Raw genomic sequence first — 13,945 nt, forward strand, 5'->3', positions numbered from 1 at the left:
CTGCCAGAACTTTAAAACTGTTAAGCATTTGTCACTAGTTTTAAAGTATCTAATAAGAGTATAAAATAAGACTAATTAATCTTAATAGATAATTTGTCTTATTGTAGTTTTAAAATTGTTTATTCTCAGTTCACTTTAAAACTAATCAATTTTATAAAGAACTTCCGGACTGTTTGGTTTGATTAGATTCTTGTTTGTTACCTTTTAGTTTTAAAGCATTTTTAAAGATTCTCCTAATATAACTAACAAAACCTATTATTAAACCTACTTGATCTCAAGACTATTATGTCAGTAAAACATATGCCTTAAAACTATATTTTTAGTTGTCTTTAAAGTTACTTTCTTAAAAGCAATTAGTAGGCCATATTAAAACCAAACGCTCTTAACTGAATAAAGGTTATCGTATAGATTAAACTATGCTTCTTATTAGAAACAATAAAACTAAACCCATTCCATCTTCTTCCATGTCCAAAATGGTCGGCCATTTGTTTTAGAGCGAAACAGTGGTGTAGTGTGTTTTAAAAAGTGGAATTACAGTTAGTTTGGTAGAAATATGTCGCAAGTACTTAAAATATAAACGAACTGGTCGTTTTAAAAGAAAAATACAACACACACACAGCACACAGCATTACGACGCGTCGATTTTAGGTTAGATTCACATTTAAACTGAGTGTCATTATTGACAGCAGCATTAAAACTAAACGGTTTTAATTCCAAGGCAACCTTGCTTTTATGTAGGATATATGCTCTTGGCAAGGTATAAAATAAAACCATTTGATCTTAAAAATTCTCTGTCGATAGACCAAATAGTTCTATTTGAATTTCGGCCATATTGCTTTCTGGAGCTGCTGAAAACCGTGATAGATTACAATATAAGGCTTACATAAAAATTATAAATAAGCGACTTAAAGACATAAATTCGATTTATTTTAACATTTAAACATTAAAATTGTAGATAAAACTAATTTTCTTTCAAATTAATATTTTTCGGATTTCAATTTTTTTATTATTTTTATTCTTAATCGCCAAAAGTCAGAAATTTTAGGACGCGTGAGTTATTTAGACCTCTTTTTGTTAACATTATCAATAAAGTTGGGTGCGCAAGTGTTTTTGTACCTTGACAGTCCGAAATAACCAAGTACTTTTTATTATTTTATGATTACAAATGCGTATGCACCTATCACAACACATGTAAAAATTTGTTGGCCTATATGGAGTATATGGGTTTAAATAATCATTTCATATGGTAAATTATCTTTAAAAGTCTCCATTTAAGAAACCTTTTTAAGTTTGCTATAAAAATGTCTGCACTTAAAGTGTCTTTTAACATGGTTTTAAAAGCACTTTCTCAGCAGCTTTAAAACCAGTTGCTTAAGAAAACAAAGTTTTAAAAAGGTTTTATTTTTGGTTTTATTGACCTCTTTCAGAGTGGGCCCTTTTATGCTAAAAGCGGTTTTATTGCAACCTTAAGGTTTACTTAAAAACCAAATGGTTTTAATTTTAGTTTTATTCTACAGTTTTAAAGCATCATTAAAAGACTTGGGGTGCTACTTGGGGTGTCATCTCCGCGAGGGAGGTTGGCAATCATCATGGCTATTCTGATCTTAGATGCTGCTCTGTACCATTCCCTCAAGCCACGCAACCACGAGATTTGTCTCCTTCCCACACTTCTCCTGTCCTGGACTCCCCCCTGTATAATCAACTGAAGTGTGTTGTATCTCTCATTACGTATAATATGCCCCTGGTACTGCATGTTTCGTGTCTTGATGGTTTCCAATATTTCCAGTCTTTTGTTGACTCTTCTCATGACTTCGTTTGTTCGGTCCATGATATCTTCAGGATTCTTCTATACACCCACAGTTCAAATGCTGCCAACCCCCCAGTAGTCGATGCGTTAAGTTTCCATGCTTCTATCCCGTAAAGTAGAGTCGAGAAAATATAACACCTTGCCAGCCTAACTCTCAAGTCTAATTTCAGTTCTCTTGCACAATATTGAGGGTTAAAAAGATTCATTGAGGAGAGTTAATATTGAGGGTTAAAAAGATTCATTGATCTCTTCCTTATTATACACCCTGTATATATATATTATAATATATATTTATATACTAAACAACTTTAGTACCACTACTCCAAGACTTCTATTTTTCTAGTTGAAACGAGCTGAGACCTTTCAAAATAAAATGCCATACCTTAAAACTTTTATACCGTTTCATGTCGTTCAACGTTTTACGACATCATTCGAAGTGGTTACGATTCTCATGTAAAGGTATGTGTATAGCAATAAACAGATGAGATACTGAAACTAGAAAGCAGGTGTTTTCATTGGAATATATGGCTGAAACATAGACGTAGCTATTGTTAAATTACAGACGGCATAAACACTCTAATTCACTTATTGATACTCAAGGTAAATATATTGGCATAAATTTTAGATTTTTCACAATACTGTTACTACCTCTCGACTAACATTAGGCCACGCTTGTTATCCCGCTTATCATGCACATTTATATAAAATGAATAAGGGCAGGCACACAATCTTGGTCCAATGCTATTTAAATAAATTCATTTTTTTCGAATCCTGAGAAAATGACTAATATAAGTATTTTTAAGAAATATAAACGCAGAATGGAAGACTACATTATTACCGAGGGCCGAAAGTCCCTGAAAACTTCTATATTGTTTATTTTAATAAGTTACAGGGGCGAAAAAAAAGAGAAAATTTAGCGATATTTGTAATTTCAAATATTTTATTTAAAAATAAACTTTTTGTTTATTCTAAGGAACTTTATGCTCTCGGTAATAATGTAGTCTTTCATTCTGCGTTTAAATTTTTCAAAAATATTTATTAATTTTCTCAGGATTTGATAAAAATGAATGCATTTAAATAAACTTTGATCGATATTTTGCGCCTACCCCCTTAATACAGTCTGATTTGCATCACAAGTATTGATACAAAGAAATATATTGAATATTCAGCTATTGAAGTAAAACATTTATCGCCCGGATAATCTTGTGAACTTACTGGCTCTGAACAAACCGTCAGTTTTTAGGATGCTTCTAGAGTTAGTAAATTACAACTTTAGCTTAGGTTCAACTTTAAGTTACCTTTGTTTTTTGCCTGGTATTATTACCCGTTTTCTTGTGGTCTATTTGTTCTGTAGTCAGTCATTCTGAACGACCCCTGGGCTGGGTGTGACATTTTTTTTCTTTCCCTATCCTTGATTTTTAGATTAGGTTTATAAAAAAGAATGTGTGTGTACTTTGTACGCACGTGAGAAGTTATACTTCTATTATAATATAATTTCAACGAAATAAATATACCTACTTAACAGTTACAATACAAAAAATTAACAATAATTACCAAAAATGAACCAAAACTTAACAATGCCAAATATTAAAAAAAAAAGAAAAAAATATGAATCGTCCTGGATTTGAACCCGCAATCTCGCGATTTTTTTATCTATGGTCCAATGCTCTACCAACAAGGCCATCAAGCCGCATGCTACTTACCTTTCAGATGTACATAATTATACATCACGGTGACAAGTGAAATATAAAAATAGATGTTTTATTATTTTACGCCCAAGAAAGACAAATCCAAAGACACAAAATTATAATAAAAAACCTTTTAAACCACCTTTTTCAAATTGCGCAAGTTGTATTATTAATATTAATGTTAATAAATGAAATATAAATATTTTGACGTTTCACAATTTGACAATTCACTTTTAACTGCAGTGCCTTAAAAATTTTAAAGCACTAGTGCCTTAAAGTATTATTTTTAACGCTCCTATGGAGTCCTAAAAATTGCATTTTTAACACGTTTGTAGAAAAATATATTTAATAACACTAATATATTCTTTTCATACATTTTCTGGACTGATACATACATAAATTAAAACATTTTTAAGTATAACTTCAAAAATATAATATGAAAACTATTTAAAAAGGCAGTATAACTGTTAACTAACCTTTGTTGTTTCTCTTCCCACAAATTTTAAAACGCAACAACCATACATAACCAAACCGTCAACCGTCCAAACCACAGCTGCGCTACAGCTGCCATATTGGATAATTTTTTACATGGCATTTGAACATCCAATCAGAACAAACTTATAATGCGCATGCGCCGGGATCGTAGGTTTTAACATATAAAAATTCACCCTCGTATCGCGTGTAAAGAAGTATAACTTCAATAAATAAATAGTCTTGGTGTATGGTAGGTTTATTTAGGATTTAATTATAATAAATATTACTGTCTAAATCTGCACAGCTCCCAGAGGCCATAAAAAACAAAAAAATACTCATAGGACGTGGGTCAATTGTGGCCTAAGTGCTGTGGGACTTGACTCATCCTCCCTACTCTACATATACAAAATACTCATAATACGAGGCCAATTCGTCTAATATCGATTCCTGATATTGCGTTATTTTTGTTACACAAATCCGTTACATAAATATTGTAGCGTGATTAGTGTAATTACTTCTAATTACAATAAAACTAGCGGTTCGTAATTTATATACGACTTTATTTATATAAGTTACAGACGAATTTATCTTATACACTAAACTTATTCACAAAATATGCCCGTATTTATACCCAGTTGTTATTCTGGAACAATCGACTCCCATCTCGAGCTATCGGCTTGTTCCGCCTACGTGACGTACCTTCCAGAATTCTCCGGCGAGGCCTAGCACATCCGATTACGTCATTCTCGAGGTGTTTACTGTTATACGGGGATCGGCCAAGATTTCTTTTCCGCTACACTGCTCCCCTCTTAAGATCTGAGCGTCTCGATCAGCAACTCTAAATGAAGGCCCAGGATGGCGGAATCTACACGACTCTCCAGCTCTGCATACACCCTTCAAGAAGAAATAACAGTCTACTGTCTTTGAAGGGTACGACATCTTCGGGTTCATGCAACACACAGTGATTTGTACACCAGTTCCTCTGAAGACCACTTCAAGCATGCTTCTCACAATCTTCCAATCCAGATTTTCTACTGCATGGCCTATTTTTGGTAAAGCCAAATTTTTGATGTCATAATTACACACGATTTTCTTCAAATTAGTTAGAGCACGCCATATGTTCTCGTAGCTTGGCGTGTCCGTATAAGACTTTCTGGTCACCATATACAGCAAAGATCGAGGACCATCTTCCAATCGCAGTACTCTTCCAATTTTAGGCTGCTGATTTCTTAACTCGTCCAGGCGGCCGAACTTTCTATTGAATACGGACGATATTCCTTTAGTCATCTCGAGGTCTTGGGCAACACAGTGGGCCAGAGAGACGTTTTCTGGAACACCAAACAGATCTTGCTGAACTTCTGTGGTCACGCCGAATCTAGCACTCTTTCTCGCTGCGTAATTTGACATAAATTGATTAAAACTTGGCTGTGCGACATCTTTCATCTCCTGTTGGAGGACTCGTGCTTCTTCTGTTTCATTTGAGCCAGCATATGGTGCAAGACGATTTATGTGAATAACTTTTGGTTTACCGTTTGGCAACTTCTTAATTCTATATATTACGTCATTTATTTTCTTCTTAACTTCATATGGACCTTCCCATTGTCTTTGCAGTTTAGGACATAAGCCTCGACGACGTTGCGGATTATAAAGCCAGACAAGATCACCTACTTCGAAGCTTTCATTCTTGCATCGAGAATCATATTGATCTTTCATTCTGTCACTGGCTATCTGGATGTGTTGTCGGGCAAGTTCATGAATGTTGTTCATTCGTAATTTCAGGCGGTCAACGTAGTCTTCGCCTGCAACATGTTCCTCGGAAGGTCCGCAGCCAAACTCTAGGTCGCAGGGCAACCGAACTTCACGACCCAACATCAGGCAGGTTGGTGTTTGACCTGTAGTTTCATTTACGGCCGAGCGGTAGGCCATCAGGAATAAATGAATGTGTTGGTCCCAATCTCGCTGATTTTCAGATACAACTTTGGACAAGTGTTTACCCATCGTTCGGTTCATCCTCTCGACCATCCCATCTGATTGAGGATGCAGGGGTGTTGTTCTGGTCTTATTGACACCAATCAATTTACAAACGTTTTGGAAAAGAGCTGACTCAAAGTTTCGCCCTTGGTCGGAGTGGATCTCCAAGGGAACACCAAATCGGCTGAAGAATTCTTTAACAAGTACCTCTGCAACGGTAGCAGCTTCTTGATTTGGTAATGCATAGGCCTCGGTCCATTTCGTAAAATAATCCATGGCTACCAGGATGTATTTATTTCCAGCATCAGTTTCTGGAAATGGACCTGCAATGTCGATTGCTACTCTTTCCATAGGACTGCCAACATTGTACTGTCTCATGGGTGCTCTCTTTTTACCAACTGGACCATTACCGGATGCACACAGTTCACATTTCTGGCACCATCTTCTTACATCATCTTTACAGTTCACCCAATAGAACCGTTCTCGAACCTTTTGCAGAGTCTTCGTAATACCAAAGTGTCCACCTGATGTACCGTCATGCAACTGACGCAATACTTCTGACACTTTACTTTTAGGTACAATCAACTGAAGCTTAGATTCTGTACCATCATCGTTCTCAAAGGTTCTGTACAGAAGATCATCTTTTAGTATCAGGCAATTCCATTGGCTCCAGTAGGCCTTGACTTCCGGACTACATGCACTAATGTTTTGCCAACTAGGTCTCTCACCTCGACGCATCCAATCCAATACTCTTTTTATACACGGATCGTCTTCTTGGGCTTCTTGTAACTGTTGTGGCTGCCATTGCTCATTAACGACGGTAGTTCGTCTCACAGGGCAAAGCTGTTCATCTACTTTAAGCCGGTGATTACAACTTTCACTGCATGGCCGTATCGAGGAAGCATCTGTATTTGAACCAACTCTTCCAGCCCTCTTCATGCGTCTCTTCGGCATCGTGTCACGAATCACCCTCCGTACCATTTCCACCAAACGTTCATCTTTTCTCTTATCGCCTTTTTCCACGGTTATTACTCGATTGTTTCGTGAAGCTTGGCTAGCTGCTTCGTGTTCCAAGGCAATAGCAAGTGCTTCATCTAAAACTTTCGGTCTTGCTAGTCGTAAAGCTTTCTGTAGTTCACTATCTTTCAGCCCATTGACAAAGGTATCTACCGCAATTTTTTCTAAAACGCTGTCTGGCACCTCCGGATAAGCCAACCGCACCACACGAGCCACATCTGCTTCAAATTCTTGCAGATTCTCACTTGCTCGTTGACTTCTATTTCTCAGTTGTGCTTTGTATACTTGTTGTAGATGGGCATCTCCATAGCGTTTTTCTAGACGAGTGAACAAGGTCTGGTAACATTTTTCTTGACCCTTAGGAATTGATCTTAATATATCTGCAGCATCACCTCGCAAAGCAGCAGTCAAGGAAACAGCCTTTTCTTGTTCGGTCCAATGGTTGGCGGTCGCAATAGCTTCGAATTGTCTAAGGTATATGGACCAAGAGGACTTCCCATCGAATGGTGGTAATTTAAATCTCATATGATGCGATGTTTCGTCTCTCGGTGTTTCATCCTTCACTACAAGATCTAAAGCTACTGCATTAACTGATGGTTGTACTTTTGTATCAGTTATCATGCTCTCTAGTTGTTTGATCTTCTCTTCTAGCATTTCTTTATTGTCGTCTACACTTTTCTGTATCTTATCGAATGTTCTGGAAACTTCTTCAAATTTCTCGTCGGTCTGTCTACAAACGTCTTTTATTACTTGAGAAACACTTTCAAATTTCTCATCGCTTTTTCTAGAAGTTTCATCGATCTTTTGAGAAATGGTTTCGAATTTCTCATTGTTTTTTTTACTAACTTCTTCAAGTTTCTCGTCGCTTTTTCTAGAAGTTTCATCGATCTTTTGAGAAACACTTTCAAATTTCTCGTTGCTTATCTTAGAAGTATCATCAATCGTTTCAGAAACAGTTTTTAATTTCGATAAGATTGCTTGTTCTGCTGACTGGAAGTGGAACGTCTCTGGATCAGCTCCGTTCTTCGTTAGGACTTCCTCGAGTCGTGCTTGTAGGACTATCTTGAGCCCACTGCTGTCCAGATCCCGTTCCTCTAGCTGTTCACGGAGCTGTTTTGCTGTAAGTTCTGGTAGCAACATCTTTGGTCGGCACACACGTACTTTCCAAAATGTCTTTTAAAAGTCTTTCCGAATACCGAACAATCAACGCACTTTAACTATTCCCGACGAATAAAGTCCAAAAGTCTTTTAAAGTCTTTCCGAATACCGAACAATTAACGCACTCCGGTTATTCCCGACGAATAAAGTTCAAAAGTCTTTTAAAGTCTCTCTGTAATTCACTTATTTATATCGCACTAAGTTTACCGAACACCGACACCAACTGTAGCGTGATTAGTGTAATTACTTCTAATTACAATAAAACTAGCGGTTCGTAATTTATATACGACTTTATTTATATAAGTTACAGACGAATTTATCTTATACACTAAACTTATTCACAAAATATGCCCGTATTTATACCCAGTTGTTATTCTGGAACAATCGACTCCCATCTCGAGCTATCGGCTTGTTCCGCCTACGTGACGTACCTTCCAGAATTCTCCGGCGAGGCCTAGCACATCCGATTACGTCATTCTCGAGGTGTTTACTGTTATACGGGGATCGGCCAAGATTTCTTTTCCGCTACAATATGTTAACAAGCACTTGCCGTTAATAAGTTAAGTTCAACTTACTCCAAAAATTGTGGCCCCAAAGTTACATGGGAGCCTCGCAAAGTACTATAAGTCAATTGTTATTGCATTTTTGTGATACTGGAAGTCCAGTCGAACGTTATCTAGAAGGTGAGGGCGCTTCAACTGCAGCTAAATACCGATTTTAAGGGCCGGTATTTCCAACCTCACTTAAGCCAAAGCTTACTTTAAGCCTTTGCTTAAGCTTAGATGCCTGTATTTCCACTTCAATTTGAGGCTTAAGCCTAGGCTTGAACCAAATAATTTTAAGCTCGCGCGAGAGTTGGTTTAAGCCTTTGCTTAAAATTTGTTTTCTGTTTTTTGAGGTTATTTCTATACCGTACCTTACTTAACTTTTAAGTAATAACGTTAGTATTGGATTATTAATCTATTAATTTATTAACCGTAATAACGATTATTAAAATTCTTACTACTTTTGGAAGGTGTAGGCACATGAAAGTTGTTTATTTCTACAATGCTTGGTAGGTATATATATTTTACAAAAATAAACTTACATTCCAATTTGACATTTTAAGGAATATATCCAATAAACAAAATTACAAAGACGGATCTATTGCTTATACAAAATAACAATAAAAATATAACCAGAGAAAATATAGACAATAAACTAAAAACACATGTACCATGTACACAAAATTAAGTGAAGTAAAAATAACATTGATACAGATGACAAGATAAAATTAAATGTCAACAGTAGTGGTTTTTACCTCAGAACAGTTAGCTCTGGCAATTTGACGTATTCAGAGGTACCAAACCAATTAACTTTACAGCTGAACATCAGTTTAGTTAAGAGAATGATGGAAATACGGCACCCAGCTTAAGCTTCTCCTTTACTTTTGACACAGGCTTAGCTAAGCAAAAGCTTAAGTAGCTATTGAAATACCGGCCCTTAGTGTTAACCGGTAGAAGTACCGGTACAGCACCTGAATTTGTTAGCAACTTACAGCGGGCACACCAGGTAACCTTAGGCCCTGATACTGTAAGAAATCACCCATGAAGCCAATCTCCACAATGGAAGGCAATTTAGATGTCCACATATCTCCAGATCGCGCTGAAAGATTAAAGTGTTGTCAAGAATAATCAAAACCGCGATTAAAATGATTGGTTTACAGTTTTATTCTCCGACGAATTTAAATTTCGATCTCCTCCAGATTCTCGTCGAGTAAGACTGTGGAGACGATCTGTCTCCACCTTCATAAAACTTATCCAGGACGATTACACATACAGAGGTGGTACAGTAATGGAATCGAGTGGAATAATTGTCGGTGGCAGAACGAACCCCGTTTTTCCAAACACCGCTTCCTTACTGCTCAGCAGTACCTCGATACCATTCTACAATCTATTGTTCCTCCGTTTGTTGATGCGGTTGGTCAAAACTTCCATCTCATGCAAGATCATGGTCGGCCACATATCGCACACCCAATGACAGACTGGCTTGTCAACGAGGGTATTGATAATATGTTGCCTTAGCCAGTACAATCCCTCGACCTGAATCACCTCGAGTATGTATGGGACATGATTTAATGAAGAATTACTTCACATATGGGTCACTTATATACACCATTTCGTTTCCGAGAGCGTCTGATAGAAGAATGGGCAAACGTACCTCAAAAGGATATCGACTATCTCATTTTATCTATGAGCGACAGATGTAGAGCCGTAATAAACTAGGGTGGACGCCATACTTTGTGTGTTAATTTGGTTTTTTTATGATGACCATATTTTGTGATGACATATTTTTTTTTAAATTGTACTTCTCGATATTTCTGAAAGACATTTTCGTCATTTTCGACATTTCAACAAATTTTATTGTATATTAAATACTACTAATCACTACAATTCGCTTATTATTTATTCAAAACAATTAAAGAAGAAATTACGTCACTTTTTAAAAATATTCCTAGACTTTTCCGATGTGTGTACTTACAACCCTGAGTTGTACGCACATTTTCAACAAATTTATTTTATCAAAAAATAAAAAATTATCTGGGTTAACCTATTCAAAAATTGATTTATGTAAATTTTATGCTTCCTGAAATAAGATGAGTGGGAACTATAAACATGACAATATATCTGTGTATATAGCAAAATATATATTCATGTTTTTTACCTTTTATCGATTGTCTATGACTTATTTTTTGATGACAACGGGCGGAAAAGTTTCAAGTTGTGGAACTGTACCGGATAACTTTCGAAGAGGTCATCCGAGGCAACTTTCAGCCCTACAGAAACGCAAAAAGGGCGGATTGGAGTTGATCAGCATGACTAGTTCCACCTCTTCCTGATATATGTTTATTTTTTTCGAATTCGCGTTAGTAGAACTGAATATTTTATTTTCGTTTGTTAACAATTTCCAAGCCATTTAATTTTCCTGTTGTTGAGTTGGGTTATTAAAGGTTGAATCGTAAATCACCAGGTTTTTTGTTTATTATTTTTTGTTTCCAGCTACTGTCAGTGTAACTCACTAATTTTTTTTCAATAGTGTTCATTTATTTTTGGTAATAGTAAAATATTTTTTTAAATAAATCATTAATCTATGTTTGGATTGAAAACTTTAACTTTACTATACAATGAGATTTCTAGTAATTTAAATAAAAATTTATTTAAAACAAAAAAATCTCACTTATGGACTAGAGCTGCGTTTGCCAATTTACTTTGTCGTACTATATACGTAGTATAGTGTAATAGATAAAGTTATAGGATCGTGCAAAATTTTTTTTCAGATTTCACTTTTTTTCGACGTTTTAAGTCCCCCTGAGTCTAAAAAGCAAATAAAAAAACATGTCGGAAGTATGTACGTACGTATGTACGTACGTATAGTATTTTTACTACAAAAGCGATATTACGTAGGTCAAAATTTTTGACGTAAGAGAACTGTCAAAACATTGGAATGTGACTTTTATTATAAACATGGCAATAATGAAAAGTCACATTCCAATGTTTTGACAGTTCTCTTACGTCAAAAATTTTGACCTACGTAATATCGCTTTTGTAGTAAAAATACTATATGTACGTACGTACGTATGTCGCCACTGCCCAGCAAAAACTACCGGACCGATTTCGATGAAATTCGGTATGAATAAGTTTAAGAGAATTTGTCGAGAAACTAAGCTTTTAAAAAAAACCTCTCAAAGGGGGACCGAAATAGGGGGGTTATTTAGGGCCCATTTTTGCAAATTTTGACCGAAACGAATGGAATTTAACAAAAAGTTAGCTCATCAACAGGTAAATACAAATACGGAATTTGACATTTCCAAATTCAAAATGGCGGCCAACATGGCCGACCGCCCACCCGACACATTTCCCTACCTATCTAAAAACTTGTTTAAGATAAGTTTAATTTGAAAAAGTTGTTATATAGCCTAAAGATGGGGCTATAAGAAAAATATTATCGTTTTTCAGAAAAAGTTATGGGTTGCCTATATTTAAGGGGTCAAAATTTGACATAACTTTGAACCAGATTTTCTCAAAAATGGCTTCAAGGAATTTGTTTATTTTTTGATATATTTTTGATTCTATCGGTAAAATGAATTACATTAGTCAGATTTCTTAACTCCCCATAGGAGAAGAGGTATGAATTTTCTATTAAAAAATATTGGAGTGCCCGTAACTTCCTTTGTAAGAGAAACTAAAATTTGAAATTTTGCAGACATATATGGTACTTTATTATCTATTATCACAATAAATTTTGCCCAAAATGTGGCTTCCGGTTGAACCGGAAATGAAAAAAAATCTTAAGTTTTTCAGATACGCCCTGTATATTTTTACATATTTTGAAAGAATTCAAAATTATCTTTCAAATGATATAAAACTCGTTGTTATAGCTCAAAAACTCAAAAAGTTACAGTAAATAGAAATTTTGCTATAATCTTGTGTGTGTCCTCTCTCACGAGATCATAGCAGAATATTATTATAGGGCAGTCAATGAGGGTATTTGGCTCCGAATTCCATCCTACTACATCGATGTACTTGATATTTTCACAGTAAGTAGGGAATAGCTCAAGAAACAAAATCTACCCTGTATACTATGGCGCTTTTATCTTGGGGCGGTTCCCACCCCTTCAAGGGGGTGGAAAATTTGTTGGTCAAAATAAGCACGGAAGTGGCTAGAGAACCTATTTCTAAACAAAAACTGGGCCATACTTTTTTTGAGAACTCAATACTTTTTGAGTTATGCGTAGTTGAAAATTGGCATTTTCATTGAAAAGTGACACCTCTTCGGACGGTTTTTTGTGAATACAGTATTTCTCATGATCATTTTTCAGTGCGTAACAAATGATAGGAAAAAGGGTAAGTCCGTGATAATACACATTTATGACATTTATTCTAACATGACATTTTAGTTAAATCTGACAGTTGTCACATTTTATTTTCAATTTGGAATAAAAACAAATCAAAAGTGTTTCTTGCATTTATAAAATGATATTTTCTTTGATTTGTATAGTCTTATAAATTATACAGATTATATTTGTAATATTATTGTCTAATTAAAAAAAATATTTTTATCTATCGACAACTAGAATAACTAGAATAAATATTATAAAAATGTCACCGAAGAAATGTAATCACCGACGTGCCTTTTTTTCTGTCACATACAATTTAATGCGTTAGAAAGAAATCGAAAAACTGTGACGCACTGAAAGATGATCATGAGAAATACTGTACCTTAAAAACTATGCATCGAACTAAAAACACTATATAAAACATTTTTAGATTATAAATAACAAAGAGATTCGGTACTTCGTAAATGTGCTATTTATAATACTAAAAGAGATATGGTAGGTGAAAAGAGTTTGTTTTTTGGTGCATGTTCAAATTGGTGTATTCAACTTGAAATAACAAAGGATCGGTAGGTTTAGATGTATAATGCTACCAACGCCTTCTGTAGAGTTTGAAAAGACCTTTAAAACGAGCACCATTAAATGCCGGTTACATTCAAACTAAGCGAGATATGGTGCAAAAAAATATATGACTAACGTACTTAAAGGAAAAATGAAAAGTACATACATTTAACCCCTCATCCACCAGAATTTAAATGCATTGTTTTTCTTCTGCAATACCTTTTAATATAGTATTATTTCTACTTTCAAAAAGTTGAATGGGTTTAAAATGAATGGTTTTTGTAAAAAAATGTGATTAAATTATAGAATGCATTTTAAAATTTTCTTAAAAATCTTCTTTTTCTCTATGTAATTCGAAAATAAAAATGTTCCACCCCCGAGAAGTAGTGGGAACCG

The sequence above is a fragment of the Diabrotica virgifera genome, chromosome 4 (genome assembly GCF_917563875.1).
Source record: "Diabrotica virgifera virgifera chromosome 4, PGI_DIABVI_V3a".
NCBI lineage: Eukaryota > Metazoa > Arthropoda > Insecta > Coleoptera > Chrysomelidae > Diabrotica > Diabrotica virgifera.